This window comes from Sturnus vulgaris, unplaced genomic scaffold, assembly GCF_052056855.1.
Source record: "Sturnus vulgaris isolate bStuVul1 unplaced genomic scaffold, bStuVul1.hap1 Scaffold_201, whole genome shotgun sequence".
Taxonomy (NCBI): Eukaryota; Metazoa; Chordata; class Aves; order Passeriformes; family Sturnidae; genus Sturnus; species Sturnus vulgaris.
The window spans coordinates 153,415-167,097 of NW_028276202.1; positions in this window are offsets into that span (position 1 = coordinate 153,415).

A 13,683-nucleotide genomic window follows, 5' to 3' on the forward strand; every position below is an offset into this window, starting at 1 on the left:
GGCAGAGCCCTGAGGAGAGCACGTGGGACATGGTGCAGTGGGCAGGGACAGCCAGCTGCAGAGTTCAGGGGGAAGGGCTTCTGGTGCAGGGCCAGGCATGTCAGTCCCAGCTGGGCCATGTCAGACATGTCCCCAGGCTGGGCTTGGGGAGCAGCTTGTCCAAACAGGGTCAGCCTGCAAGGGGCTCATTCTTCAGTGGGCCCACACCTCCTAAGGAGACATTCAGCATCAAGATCACCTGGGGAATGCCTAAGTTGCTTCTTCTTTGAACTGAAAAAGAAAAATTACTCCCTTTTATAAAACTGAAAATCATGAGCTGTACCTTGAAATCTTCCTCCTTAAGAGAACTCCAAAGTGACTCCAAGCAGCTGCACAAGGCCTGGAGACTGGAAGACATTGGAAAGAAGACAAAGAGCTCCTGATGATCCCCAACGGTGGATTTGGGGCTGAGTCCAGGAGCCCCAGGCACTGAGAGAAGGTTGAAGAAGCTGCTCAAGGAGTCAGAAGCAAAACTCCAAGTCCCTTGGAGCATCACTGGCCCCACTGAGGGCAGGGACTGCCAAAGGCTCCCCAGGGAGTGGTGAGAGCAGATCCTTGAGGCCAGGATTGCAGGAGCCCGAGGCTGTGAGCAGGGAACTGCAATGCTGAGCAAGGCCTGGGCTGGTTGGAGGAAGCAGAAAGGCCAAGGCCTGAGCCCAGGCCTGGGCCAGCAGGGCCTGTCCCTCACAGGTGGCTCGGGGCTATTCCTGGAGCACTGGGATGGGAGAGGCAGCAAGGACAAATGTCATCAAGCTGTGTGACACTCCAGATGCTCATGGAACCAAGGGCCAGTGTGACACAGCAGGGCCTCATGGAAACAAGAGGCCGTGCTGAGCCTGCGCGCCTGTAACACCCCAGAACACTGAAATGCTGAGGGTGAGCAAAGGCTCCTTTACTCGAGTTTGGTGCAGAGTAGAAACCCCAGCCAGATATTCTCAAGAGGTCAAAACGACACAAAAGTGTACTGGAAAAATACAGAAAACCGAGCTCCTTTGGCAAATGATTTCATACAACATCCAATTCAACGTGCATCACTTAGCGTAGCAGGAACATCATTAACTCGGCCCATGTAAGATGGAAACCTTTAGGCATAAAAATGTTAAACTACCCAAAAACATTCCAGTAAAAGAGGATAAGAAGGTTAAAAGAGAAAAAAGAGACAGAAAGACAGAAGATCTCCAGATAGATATGCAGAGAGCTACCAGCTGCTAGGCTTCCAGTGTGGCTGAGACACAGACCCAGGAGATTTCAGGATTCAGACCAGGGCTTGACGTCATGCCCGATTTTTTAAATCCCTAGCGTTTTCTAAGCCCTCCTCTTTTCAGGGACATCTGCTTTCTTACCACGCACTGCTGTGTTTCATTGCCTTTGTGTGGGATTGATTGACGGCTCAGCCAATCAGAGCTGGGTGGGCGCTGCCCCTGCTGTGTGCTTGATTGACGGCTCAGCCAATCAGAGCTGGCTGGGCGGTGACCCTGCTGTGTGCTTGATTGACGGCTCAACCAATCAGAGCTGGCTGGGCGTGGCCCCTGCTGTGTGATTGATTGACGGCTCAACCAATCAGAGCTGGCTGGGCGCTGCCCCTGCTGTGTGATTGATTGACGGCTCAGCCAATCAGAGCTGGCTGGGCGCTGCCCCTGCTGTGTGATTGATTGACGGCTCAGGCAGTCACAGCTGGGTTTGCTCTGCCCCTGCTGTGTGATTGGCAGATCTGCCAGGCCATGGCTGGGGACGGGGCTCTGTCCCACCTCATTCCAAGGTCTGTCCCAGCCCCGGCCCCACTCGGGCATTCCGAGCATCTTGATGGGTCTGGGGACATTGATGTCATCCAGCCTCTGACAGCGACCATGGGGACACTGCGGAACCTCATGGAACCAAAGAGACCATTTTGACACTCTGGTGCCTCATGCAATCAGGGGCACCTTTGTGAGACTCGGGACCCCAATGGAACCAAGGGTCAGTGATGAAGCTGTGCGGCCCAGAGAACCAAGGAGCCTTTGTTACACAGCAGGGCCACATGGAGCCCAGGGGCCGTGGTGACTCTGCAGGACCTTAGGGAAGCAAGGGGCCATTGTTTACACTACAGAAGCAGGGAGAATATTGTGACAAGGAGAATATCGGGACACTACAGGGACTCCTGGAATCAAGGAGAACATTGTGACACTGTGAGGCCCCATGGAACCAAGGCAACATGGAACAGGTCTGGCTGGCTGGGCCTCCCGGGGGCCACCTGGCAAGACTGGCTGATCCTGGAATGTTGAGGACTGCCTCTCATCAGCTCCTGGAGCACTAAGGCTCTGTGCTTTCCTTCCTATGGAAAAGTACCAGCCCCTTTTGCAGGTTCCCACGGCTGAAACTGATATTCCCCCTGAAAAAGCACTACATACAAGGCTTGCTCCCAGCTAAAATCTGCTAGGAGTAACAGCTCTGGGTGGCCACCGTTTCCTGAGGGCTGCCTCTCATCTACCACTCTAAGGGTCGGTGTGAAGTTTCCCTCATTTTTGCCTCATGACCCTCTCAAGAATACCTCAAGGACCCCCGCCCAGGTTGACTCTGGACAATGGTTTTCTGGCCTGCTTGAGGTGGGTGCTTGCCAAGGGACTCTTTGCAGGTGTGTTGTGCTCACTGGACTGTGCTGTCATGGTACCAGCTGAAGCCTGCATGTACTGCACGACCGCACCTGTCTCTTGGAGCACCACACAATGCTCCATAAATCTCCCCGCCTCTTGGCCACAAGCCACTCGCTTTGGAAAAGGACTATAAAAGAGCGATCCTCTGGAGAAGACCCTGAGTACTCCCCACGGATGACCACCCTTCCATTGGCTGGCCCACCATGACCTTGGTCTCGTCTGTTGGTAGCTACTTCCCCCTTCCCCTCCTTTTCTCTCTCTATACTCCGTTTCCTATATCTCTCCCCTCTAGCGCAACTGAATTGTTTGGCATTCAATAAAAATGCATTGCTGTTGTTGAATAAACTGATTTGTCCCCCGCTATTTACCTGTTTGCACCTCTGAGATCGAACAATCCTCGGCCTGTGTTGGCAGATGGTGACACACCCCCACCCCCCCCCCCCCCATCCCCCATGCCCCTGCTTCTCCCAGTTGATTGCTGATCGTGGTGTGACATGGAATGGAACATCCCTTGGGCCAGTCCAGCCCAGCTGTCCCATCCCTGTTCCCTCAGGAACACTTGCCCATCCCAAGTCCATGGGTTGGAGGGGCTTGCAGACACGCCTCGTGGGGCGAGCACTGTGACAAGGACAGGAGAACAGAACAACATTTACACTTACCAAGGGCAGAGAACAGAAGAGCACAGTCTTGGAGAAACGCACAAAGGATGTAGCCGAGGCAAACGGAGCGTGCACAAAACGCAAGGAGAATGTCAGCTCAGCTCTGCAAGGCTGACAAAAGCAGAAGTTATACACAACAATAATATTGCCCTTCCTCAAAAGCGGGGATCAAAGAGCAGTCACCTAAAAAGGACAGTGCATGTTGAAGACACACTCCAAAGAACCATAGAAGGACTTGTGAGAAGGGGTGCAATTATGGCAAATAAATTCCAGGTGGGGTTAACTAATGAATACATCATCAGTGTGAGTGATAAAAGCTCCGATTGCCTGGTGGCCAGTGCACTCGAGTAGATGAAGGATTGCCCAAGTGACCACCATGGTGTAATAAAGAATACCTGCTCTCAAATCCTCAAAACTGTGTTCAAAAGTTGCTATCCAGCAGATTTCAGTATCAGTGGTGTCCCTGACTCCATTATGCCCCTTGCACACTTTCACGAGGGCCCCTTGGTTCCACGAGGCCCTGCTGGATAACAGTGGACCCTTGGTTCCATTTGGGTCTGTACTGTCAAAATGGCCTCCTTAGTTCTGCACTGCCACAATGCTCTCTCCTTGGTGCCACGAGGCCTTGGTGTGTCACAACAGCCTCTCGGTTCCATGAACTGCCATAGTGTCAGCACGGTCTCTTGCATCTGCAGTATCACGATGGACAATTGGTTACAAGCAGCCCCGCTGTGTCACAACGACTACTTGGTTCATGAGGCCCCACAGTGTCACCATGGCCCCTTGGTTCCCCGAGGCCTCGCTGTAGAACAATGGCCTCTCAGTTCCAGGAGGTTTTGTACTGTCAACAGTGCTCTCCTTGGTTCTACAGTGGCTGCTTGCTTCCATAATTCTTCCTCAGTGTCACAGTGGTCTCCTTGGTTCCATGAGGCTCTGCAATGTCCCAATATCCCATCGTTTCCATGAGCTTCTGTCCCATCAACCATGTCCTTTGCTCCAGTGAGGCCCCGCAACGGCACACCGGACCCTTGGCTCCATGAGGTTCCATAGTGTAACATGGGTGCCTTGATTCCAAGAGGTTCTGCTGGGTCACACTGGACCCTTGGTTCCATGAGGTTCCGTGGTATCGCCATGGTTTCCCTGGATCCGCAGTAGCGCTACGGACCATAGGTTTCATGCAGCTTTGCTGTGCTACAGTGGCTCCTTGGTTCCATCAAGTGCCACTGTGTAACAAGGGAATCTTGGTCCCATGAGGTTCTGGACTGTCACAATGGTGTCCTTGGTTCTGGACTCTAACAACGGACCCTTGGTTCCACGAGGTTCCATTACGTCACAATGCTCTCCTTGGTTCCACAAGGCCTTGCTTTGTCACAATGGACCCTTGGTTCCATGAGCTTCCGTAGTGTAACCATGGTCTCCTGGGATCTGCATTGTCACAATGGACAATTGGTTGCATGGGAGCCTGCTGTGTCACAAGAGAGCCTTAGCTCCATGAGGTTCTGGACTGTCACAGTGGTCTCCCTGCTTCAACGAGGCCCTGGAGTGTCTCGAGGGCTGCTTGGTTCTGTGAGCTTCCACAACGTCCCAATGGTCTCCTTGTTTCTGCAGTGTCATAGTGGACTCTTGGTTCCATGAGGTTCCTAAATGTCACAGGTCTCCTTGGTTCCATGTGGCCCTGCTGTGTCACCCCAGCCCCTTGGTTCCAGGAGTTTCTGGGCTGTCAACAGTGGTTCCTTTGTTCCAATCAGGCACCGCTGTGTCACACTGCACCCTGGCTTCCATGAAGTTCTTCAGTGTCACAGTGGCCCCTTGGATCCATGCGGTCCCATAGTGTCACCATGGTCTCCTTGGACCTGCATTGTCATCAGGGACCATTGGTTCCATGTGGCCTGGCTGTGTCACAGTGATGTGGATTCCGTAATTGCCTTCAGTGTCACAATGGAGCCTTGTTTCTGTGAGGCTCTCAACTGTCACAACTGTCTCCTTGGTTCCATCAGCCCCCGCTGTGTCACAAGGGTCCCCTTGGTTCCATGAGCACACCAAAGCTTTGCATAAACATTGAGCAGCACCTGCTTAACACACCTGGGAACATCTGTCTGCATTCAAAAGACAGGTCACAGCTGAGAAAGGCACCAGCAGCTTCCATCTGCAACAGAGATGCAGGGAAAGGACAAGGACAGAGAATTCAGCTGCAAGACTCCGAGAATTCTGCATCCAGACATCATTTCTGGTCCCACTGTCCCTAGTAGAAAGGTGTCATCATTCCAGGTTCCAGGCAGCCTGTACTCAGCATGTGCTTCTACAGTGGGGGTTTGTCGTTTAGGAAAACCTGCTCAGGCTTTTCCCTTCTTTCCTCACAAACAGGAATACTTGTCCTGGGCCTGGATGCAGGCAGAGCCCTGAGGAGAGCACGTGCGACATGGTGCAGTGGGCAGGGACAGCCAGCTGCAGAGTTCAGGGGGAAGGGCTTCTGGTGCAGGGCCAGGCATGTCAGTCCCAGCTGGGCCATGTCAGACATGTCCCCAGGCTGGGCTTGGGGAGCAGCTTGTCCAAACAGGGTCAGCCTGCAAGGGGCTCATTCTTCAGTGGGCCCACACCTCCTAAGGAGACATTCAGCATCAAGATCACCTGGGGAATGCCTAAGTTGCTTCTTCTTTGAACTGAAAAAGAAAAATTACTCCCTTTTATAAAACTGAAAATCATGAGCTGTACCTTGAAATCTTCCTCCTTAAGAGAACTCCAAAGTGACTCCAAGCAGCTGCACAAGGCCTGGAGACTGGAAGACATTGGAAAGAAGACAAAGAGCTCCTGATGATCCCCAACGGTGGATTTGGGGCTGAGTCCAGGAGCCCCAGGCACTGAGAGAAGGTTGAAGAAGCTGCTCAAGGAGTCAGAAGCAAAACTCCAAGTCCCTTGGAGCATCACTGGCCCCACTGAGGGCAGGGACTGCCAAAGGCTCCCCAGGGAGTGGTGAGAGCAGATCCTTGAGGCCAGGATTGCAGGAGCCCGAGGCTGTGAGCAGGGAACTGCAATGCTGAGCAAGGCCTGGGCTGGTTGGAGGAAGCAGAAAGGCCAAGGCCTGAGCCCAGGCCTGGGCCAGCAGGGCCTGTCCCTCACAGGTGGCTCGGGGCTATTCCTGGAGCACTGGGATGGGAGAGGCAGCAAGGACAAATGTCATCAAGCTGTGTGACACTCCAGATGCTCATGGAACCAAGGGCCAGTGTGACACAGCAGGGCCTCATGGAAACAAGAGGCCGTGCTGAGCCTGCGCGCCTGTAACACCCCAGAACACTGAAATGCTGAGGGTGAGCAAAGGTTCCTTTCCTCGAGTTTGGTGCAGAGTAGAAACCCCAGCCAGATATTCTCAAGAGGTCAAAACGACACAAAAGTGTACTGGAAAAATACAGAAAACCGAGCTCCTTTGGCAAATGATTTCATACAACATCCAATTCAACGTGCATCACTTAGCGTAGCAGGAACATCATTAACTCGGCCCATGTAAGATGGAAACCTTTAGGCATAAAAATGTTAAACTACCCAAAAACATTCCAGTAAAAGAGGATAAGAAGGTTAAAAGAGAAAAAAGAGACAGAAAGACAGAAGATCTCCAGATAGATATGCAGAGAGCTACCAGCTGCTAGGCTTCCAGTGTGGCTGAGACACAGACCCAGGAGATTTCAGGATTCAGACCAGGGCTTGACGTCATGCCCGATTTTTTAAATCCCTAGCGTTTTCTAAGCTCTCCTCTTTTCAGGGACATCTGCTTTCTTACCACGCACTGCTGTGTTTCATTGCCTTTGTGTGGGATTGATTGACGGCTCAGCCAATCAGAGCTGGGTGGGCGCTGCCCCTGCTGTGTGCTTGATTGACGGCTCAGCCAATCAGAGCTGGCTGGGCGGTGACCCTGCTCTGTGCTTGATTGACGGCTCAGCCAATCAGAGCTGGCTGGGCGCTGCCCCTGCTGTGTGATTGATTGACGGCTCAGGCAGTCACAGCTGGGTTTGCTCTGCCCCTGCTGTGTGATTGGCAGATCTGCCAGGCCATGGCTGGGGACGGGGCTCTGTCCCACCTCATTCCAAGGTCTGTCCCAGCCCCGGCCCCACTCGGGCATTCCGAGCATCCCGACGGGTCTGGGGACATTGATGTCATCCAGCCTCTGACAGCGACCATGGGGACACTGCGGAACCTCATGGAACCAAAGAGACCATTTTGACACTCTGGTGCCTCATGCAATCAGGGGCACCTTTGTGAGACTCGGGACCCCAATGGAACCAAGGGTCAGTGATGAAGCTGTGCGGCCCAGAGAACCAAGGAGCCTTTGTTACACAGCAGGGCCACATGGAGCCCAGGGGCCGTGGTGACTCTGCAGGACCTTAGGGAAGCAAGGGGCCATTGTTTACACTACAGAAGCAGGGAGAATATTGTGACAAGGAGAATATCGGGACACTACAGGGACTCCTGGAATCAAGGAGAACATTGTGACACTGTGAGGCCCCATGGAACCAAGGCAACATGGAACAGGTCTGGCTGGCTGGGCCTCCCGGGGGCCACCTGGCAAGACTGGCTGATCCTGGAATGTTGAGGACTGCCTCTCATCAGCTCCTGGAGCACTAAGGCTCTGTGCTTTCCTTCCTATGGAAAAGTACCAGCCCCTTTTGCAGGTTCCCACGGCTGAAACTGATATTCCCCCTGAAAAAGCACTACATACAAGGCTTGCTCCCAGCTAAAATCTGCTAGGAGTAACAGCTCTGGGTGGCCACCGTTTCCTGAGGGCTGCCTCTCATCTACCACTCTAAGGGTCGGTGTGAAGTTTCCCTCATTTTTGCCTCATGACCCTCTCAAGAATACCTCAAGGACCCCCGCCCAGGTTGACTCTGGACAATGGTTTTCTGGCCTGCTTGAGGTGGGTGCTTGCCAAGGGACTCTTTGCAGGTGTGTTGTGCTCACTGGACTGTGCTGTCATGGTACCAGCTGAAGCCTGCATGTACTGCACGACCGCACCTGTCTCTTGGAGCACCACACAATGCTCCATAAATCTCCCCGCCTCTTGGCCACAAGCCACTCGCTTTGGAAAAGGACTATAAAAGAGCGATCCTCTGGAGAAGACCCTGAGTACTCCCCACGGATGACCACCCTTCCATTGGCTGGCCCACCATGACCTTGGTCTCGTCTGTTGGTAGCTACTTCCCCCTTCCCCTCCTTTTCTCTCTCTATACTCCGTTTCCTATATCTCTCCCCTCTAGCGCAACTGAATTGTTTGGCATTCAATAAAAATGCATTGCTGTTGTTGAATAAACTGATTTGTCCCCCGCTATTTACCTGTTTGCACCTCTGAGATCGAACAATCCTCGGCCTGTGTTGGCAGATGGTGACACACCCCCACCCCCCCCCCCCCATCCCCCATGCCCCTGCTTCTCCCAGTTGATTGCTGATCGTGGTGTGACATGGAATGGAACATCCCTTGGGCCAGTCCAGCCCAGCTGTCCCATCCCTGTTCCCTCAGGAACACTTGCCCATCCCAAGTCCATGGGTTGGAGGGGCTTGCAGACACGCCTCGTGGGGCGAGCACTGTGACAAGGACAGGAGAACAGAACAACATTTACACTTACCAAGGGCAGAGAACAGAAGAGCACAGTCTTGGAGAAACGCACAAAGGATGTAGCCGAGGCAAACGGAGCGTGCACAAAACGCAAGGAGAATGTCAGCTCAGCTCTGCAAGGCTGACAAAAGCAGAAGTTATACACAACAATAATATTGCCCTTCCTCAAAAGCGGGGATCAAAGAGCAGTCACCTAAAAAGGACAGTGCATGTTGAAGACACACTCCAAAGAACCATAGAAGGACTTGTGAGAAGGGGTGCAATTATGGCAAATAAATTCCAGGTGGGGTTAACTAATGAATACATCATCAGTGTGAGTGATAAAAGCTCCGATTGCCTGGTGGCCAGTGCACTCGAGTAGATGAAGGATTGCCCAAGTGACCACCATGGTGTAATAAAGAATACCTGCTCTCAAATCCTCAAAACTGTGTTCAAAAGTTGCTATCCAGCAGATTTCAGTATCAGTGGTGTCCCTGACTCCATTATGCCCCTTGCACACTTTCACGAGGGCCCCTTGGTTCCACGAGGCCCTGCTGGATAACAGTGGACCCTTGGTTCCATTTGGGTCTGTACTGTCAAAATGGCCTCCTTAGTTCTGCACTGCCACAATGCTCTCTCCTTGGTGCCACGAGGCCTTGGTGTGTCACAACAGCCTCTCGGTTCCATGAACTGCCATAGTGTCAGCACGGTCTCTTGCATCTGCAGTATCACGATGGACAATTGGTTACAAGCAGCCCCGCTGTGTCACAACGACTACTTGGTTCATGAGGCCCCACAGTGTCACCATGGCCCCTTGGTTCCCCGAGGCCTCGCTGTAGAACAATGGCCTCTCAGTTCCAGGAGGTTTTGTACTGTCAACAGTGCTCTCCTTGGTTCTACAGTGGCTGCTTGCTTCCATAATTCTTCCTCAGTGTCACAGTGGTCTCCTTGGTTCCATGAGGCTCTGCAATGTCCCAATATCCCATCGTTTCCATGAGCTTCTGTCCCATCAACCATGTCCTTTGCTCCAGTGAGGCCCCGCAACGGCACACCGGACCCTTGGCTCCATGAGGTTCCATAGTGTAACATGGGTGCCTTGATTCCAAGAGGTTCTGCTGGGTCACACTGGACCCTTGGTTCCATGAGGTTCCGTGGTATCGCCATGGTTTCCCTGGATCCGCAGTAGCGCTACGGACCATAGGTTTCATGCAGCTTTGCTGTGCTACAGTGGCTCCTTGGTTCCATCAAGTGCCACTGTGTAACAAGGGAATCTTGGTCCCATGAGGTTCTGGACTGTCACAATGGTGTCCTTGGTTCTGGACTCTAACAACGGACCCTTGGTTCCACGAGGTTCCATTACGTCACAATGCTCTCCTTGGTTCCACAAGGCCTTGCTTTGTCACAATGGACCCTTGGTTCCATGAGCTTCCGTAGTGTAACCATGGTCTCCTGGGATCTGCATTGTCACAATGGACAATTGGTTGCATGGGAGCCTGCTGTGTCACAAGAGAGCCTTAGCTCCATGAGGTTCTGGACTGTCACAGTGGTCTCCCTGCTTCAACGAGGCCCTGGAGTGTCTCGAGGGCTGCTTGGTTCTGTGAGCTTCCACAACGTCCCAATGGTCTCCTTGTTTCTGCAGTGTCATAGTGGACTCTTGGTTCCATGAGGTTCCTAAATGTCACAGGTCTCCTTGGTTCCATGTGGCCCTGCTGTGTCACCACAGCCCCTTGGTTCCAGGAGTTTCTGGGCTGTCAACAGTGGTTCCTTTGTTCCAATCAGGCACCGCTGTGTCACACTGCACCCTGGCTTCCATGAAGTTCTTCAGTGTCACAGTGGCCCCTTGGATCCATGCGGTCCCATAGTGTCACCATGGTCTCCTTGGACCTGCATTGTCATCAGGGACCATTGGTTCCATGTGGCCTGGCTGTGTCACAGTGATGTGGATTCCGTAATTGCCTTCAGTGTCACAATGGAGCCTTGTTTCTGTGAGGCTCTGAACTGTCACAACTGTCTCCTTGGTTCCATCAGCCCCCGCTGTGTCACAAGGGTCCCCTTGGTTCCATGAGCACACCAAAGCTTTGCATAAACATTGAGCAGCACCTGCTTAACACACCTGGGAACATCTGTCTGCATTCAAAAGACAGGTCACAGCTGAGAAAGGCACCAGCAGCTTCCATCTGCAACAGAGATGCAGGGAAAGGACAAGGACAGAGAATTCAGCTGCAAGACTCCGAGAATTCTGCATCCAGACATCATTTCTGGTCCCACTGTCCCTAGTAGAAAGGTGTCATCATTCCAGGTTCCAGGCAGCCTGTACTCAGCATGTGCTTCTACAGTGGGGGTTTGTCGTTTAGGAAAACCTGCTCAGGCTTTTCCCTTCTTTCCTCACAAACAGGAATACTTGTCCTGGGCCTGGATGCAGGCAGAGACCTGAGGAGAGCACGTGCGACATGGTGCAGTGGGCAGGGACAGCCAGCTGCAGAGTTCAGGGGGAAGGGCTTCTGGTGCAGGGCCAGGCATGTCAGTCCCAGCTGGGCCATGTCAGACATGTCCCCAGGCTGGGCTTGGGGAGCAGCTTGTCCAAACAGGGTCAGCCTGGCAAGGGGCTCATTCTTCAGTGGGCCCACACCTCCTAAGGAGACATTCAGCATCAAGATCACCTGGGGAATGCCTAAGTTGCTTCTTCTTTGAACTGAAAAAGAAAAATTACTCCCTTTTATAAAACTGAAAATCATGAGCTGTACCTTGAAATCTTCCTCCTTAAGAGAACTCCAAAGTGACTCCAAGCAGCTGCACAAGGCCTGGAGACTGGAAGACATTGGAAAGAAGACAAAGAGCTCCTGATGATCCCCAACGGTGGATTTGGGGCTGAGTCCAGGAGCCCCAGGCACTGAGAGAAGGTTGAAGAAGCTGCTCAAGGAGTCAGAAGCAAAACTCCAAGTCCCTTGGAGCATCACTGGCCCCACTGAGGGCAGGGACTGCCAAAGGCTCCCCAGGGAGTGGTGAGAGCAGATCCTTGAGGCCAGGATTGCAGGAGCCCGAGGCTGTGAGCAGGGAACTGCAATGCTGAGCAAGGCCTGGGCTGGTTGGAGGAAGCAGAAAGGCCAAGGCCTGAGCCCAGGCCTGGGCCAGCAGGGCCTGTCCCTCACAGGTGGCTCGGGGCTATTCCTGGAGCACTGGGATGGGAGAGGCAGCAAGGACAAATGTCATCAAGCTGTGTGACACTCCAGATGCTCATGGAACCAAGGGCCAGTGTGACACAGCAGGGCCTCATGGAAACAAGAGGCCGTGCTGAGCCTGCGCGCCTGTAACACCCCAGAACACTGAAATGCTGAGGGTGAGCAAAGGTTCCTTTCCTCGAGTTTGGTGCAGAGTAGAAACCCCAGCCAGATATTCTCAAGAGGTCAAAACGACACAAAAGTGTACTGGAAAAATACAGAAAACCGAGCTCCTTTGGCAAATGATTTCATACAACATCCAATTCAACGTGCATCACTTAGCGTAGCAGGAACATCATTAACTCGGCCCATGTAAGATGGAAACCTTTAGGCATAAAAATGTTAAACTACCCAAAAACATTCCAGTAAAAGAGGATAAGAAGGTTAAAAGAGAAAAAAGAGACAGAAAGACAGAAGATCTCCAGATAGATATGCAGAGAGCTACCAGCTGCTAGGCTTCCAGTGTGGCTGAGACACAGACCCAGGAGATTTCAGGATTCAGACCAGGGCTTGACGTCATGCCCGATTTTTTAAATCCCTAGCGTTTTCTAAGCTCTCCTCTTTTCAGGGACATCTGCTTTCTTACCACGCACTGCTGTGTTTCATTGCCTTTGTGTGGGATTGATTGACGGCTCAGCCAATCAGAGCTGGGTGGGCGCTGCCCCTGCTGTGTGCTTGATTGACGGCTCAGCCAATCAGAGCTGGCTGGGCGGTGACCCTGCTCTGTGCTTGATTGACGGCTCAGCCAATCAGAGCTGGCTGGGCGCTGCCCCTGCTGTGTGATTGATTGACGGCTCAGGCAGTCACAGCTGGGTTTGCTCTGCCCCTGCTGTGTGATTGGCAGATCTGCCAGGCCATGGCTGGGGACGGGGCTCTGTCCCACCTCATTCCAAGGTCTGTCCCAGCCCCGGCCCCACTCGGGCATTCCGAGCATCCCGACGGGTCTGGGGACATTGATGTCATCCAGCCTCTGACAGCGACCATGGGGACACTGCGGAACCTCATGGAACCAAAGAGACCATTTTGACACTCTGGTGCCTCATGCAATCAGGGGCACCTTTGTGAGACTCGGGACCCCAATGGAACCAAGGGTCAGTGATGAAGCTGTGCGGCCCAGAGAACCAAGGAGCCTTTGTTACACAGCAGGGCCACATGGAGCCCAGGGGCCGTGGTGACTCTGCAGGACCTTAGGGAAGCAAGGGGCCATTGTTTACACTACAGAAGCAGGGAGAATATTGTGACAAGGAGAATATCGGGACACTACAGGGACTCCTGGAATCAAGGAGAACATTGTGACACTGTGAGGCCCCATGGAACCAAGGCAACATGGAACAGGTCTGGCTGGCTGGGCCTCCCGGGGGCCACCTGGCAAGACTGGCTGATCCTGGAATGTTGAGGACTGCCTCTCATCAGCTCCTGGAGCACTAAGGCTCTGTGCTTTCCTTCCTATGGAAAAGTACCAGCCCCTTTTGCAGGTTCCCACGGCTGAAACTGATATTCCCCCTGAAAAAGCACTACATACAAGGCTTGCTCCCAGCTAAAATCTGCTAGGAGTAACA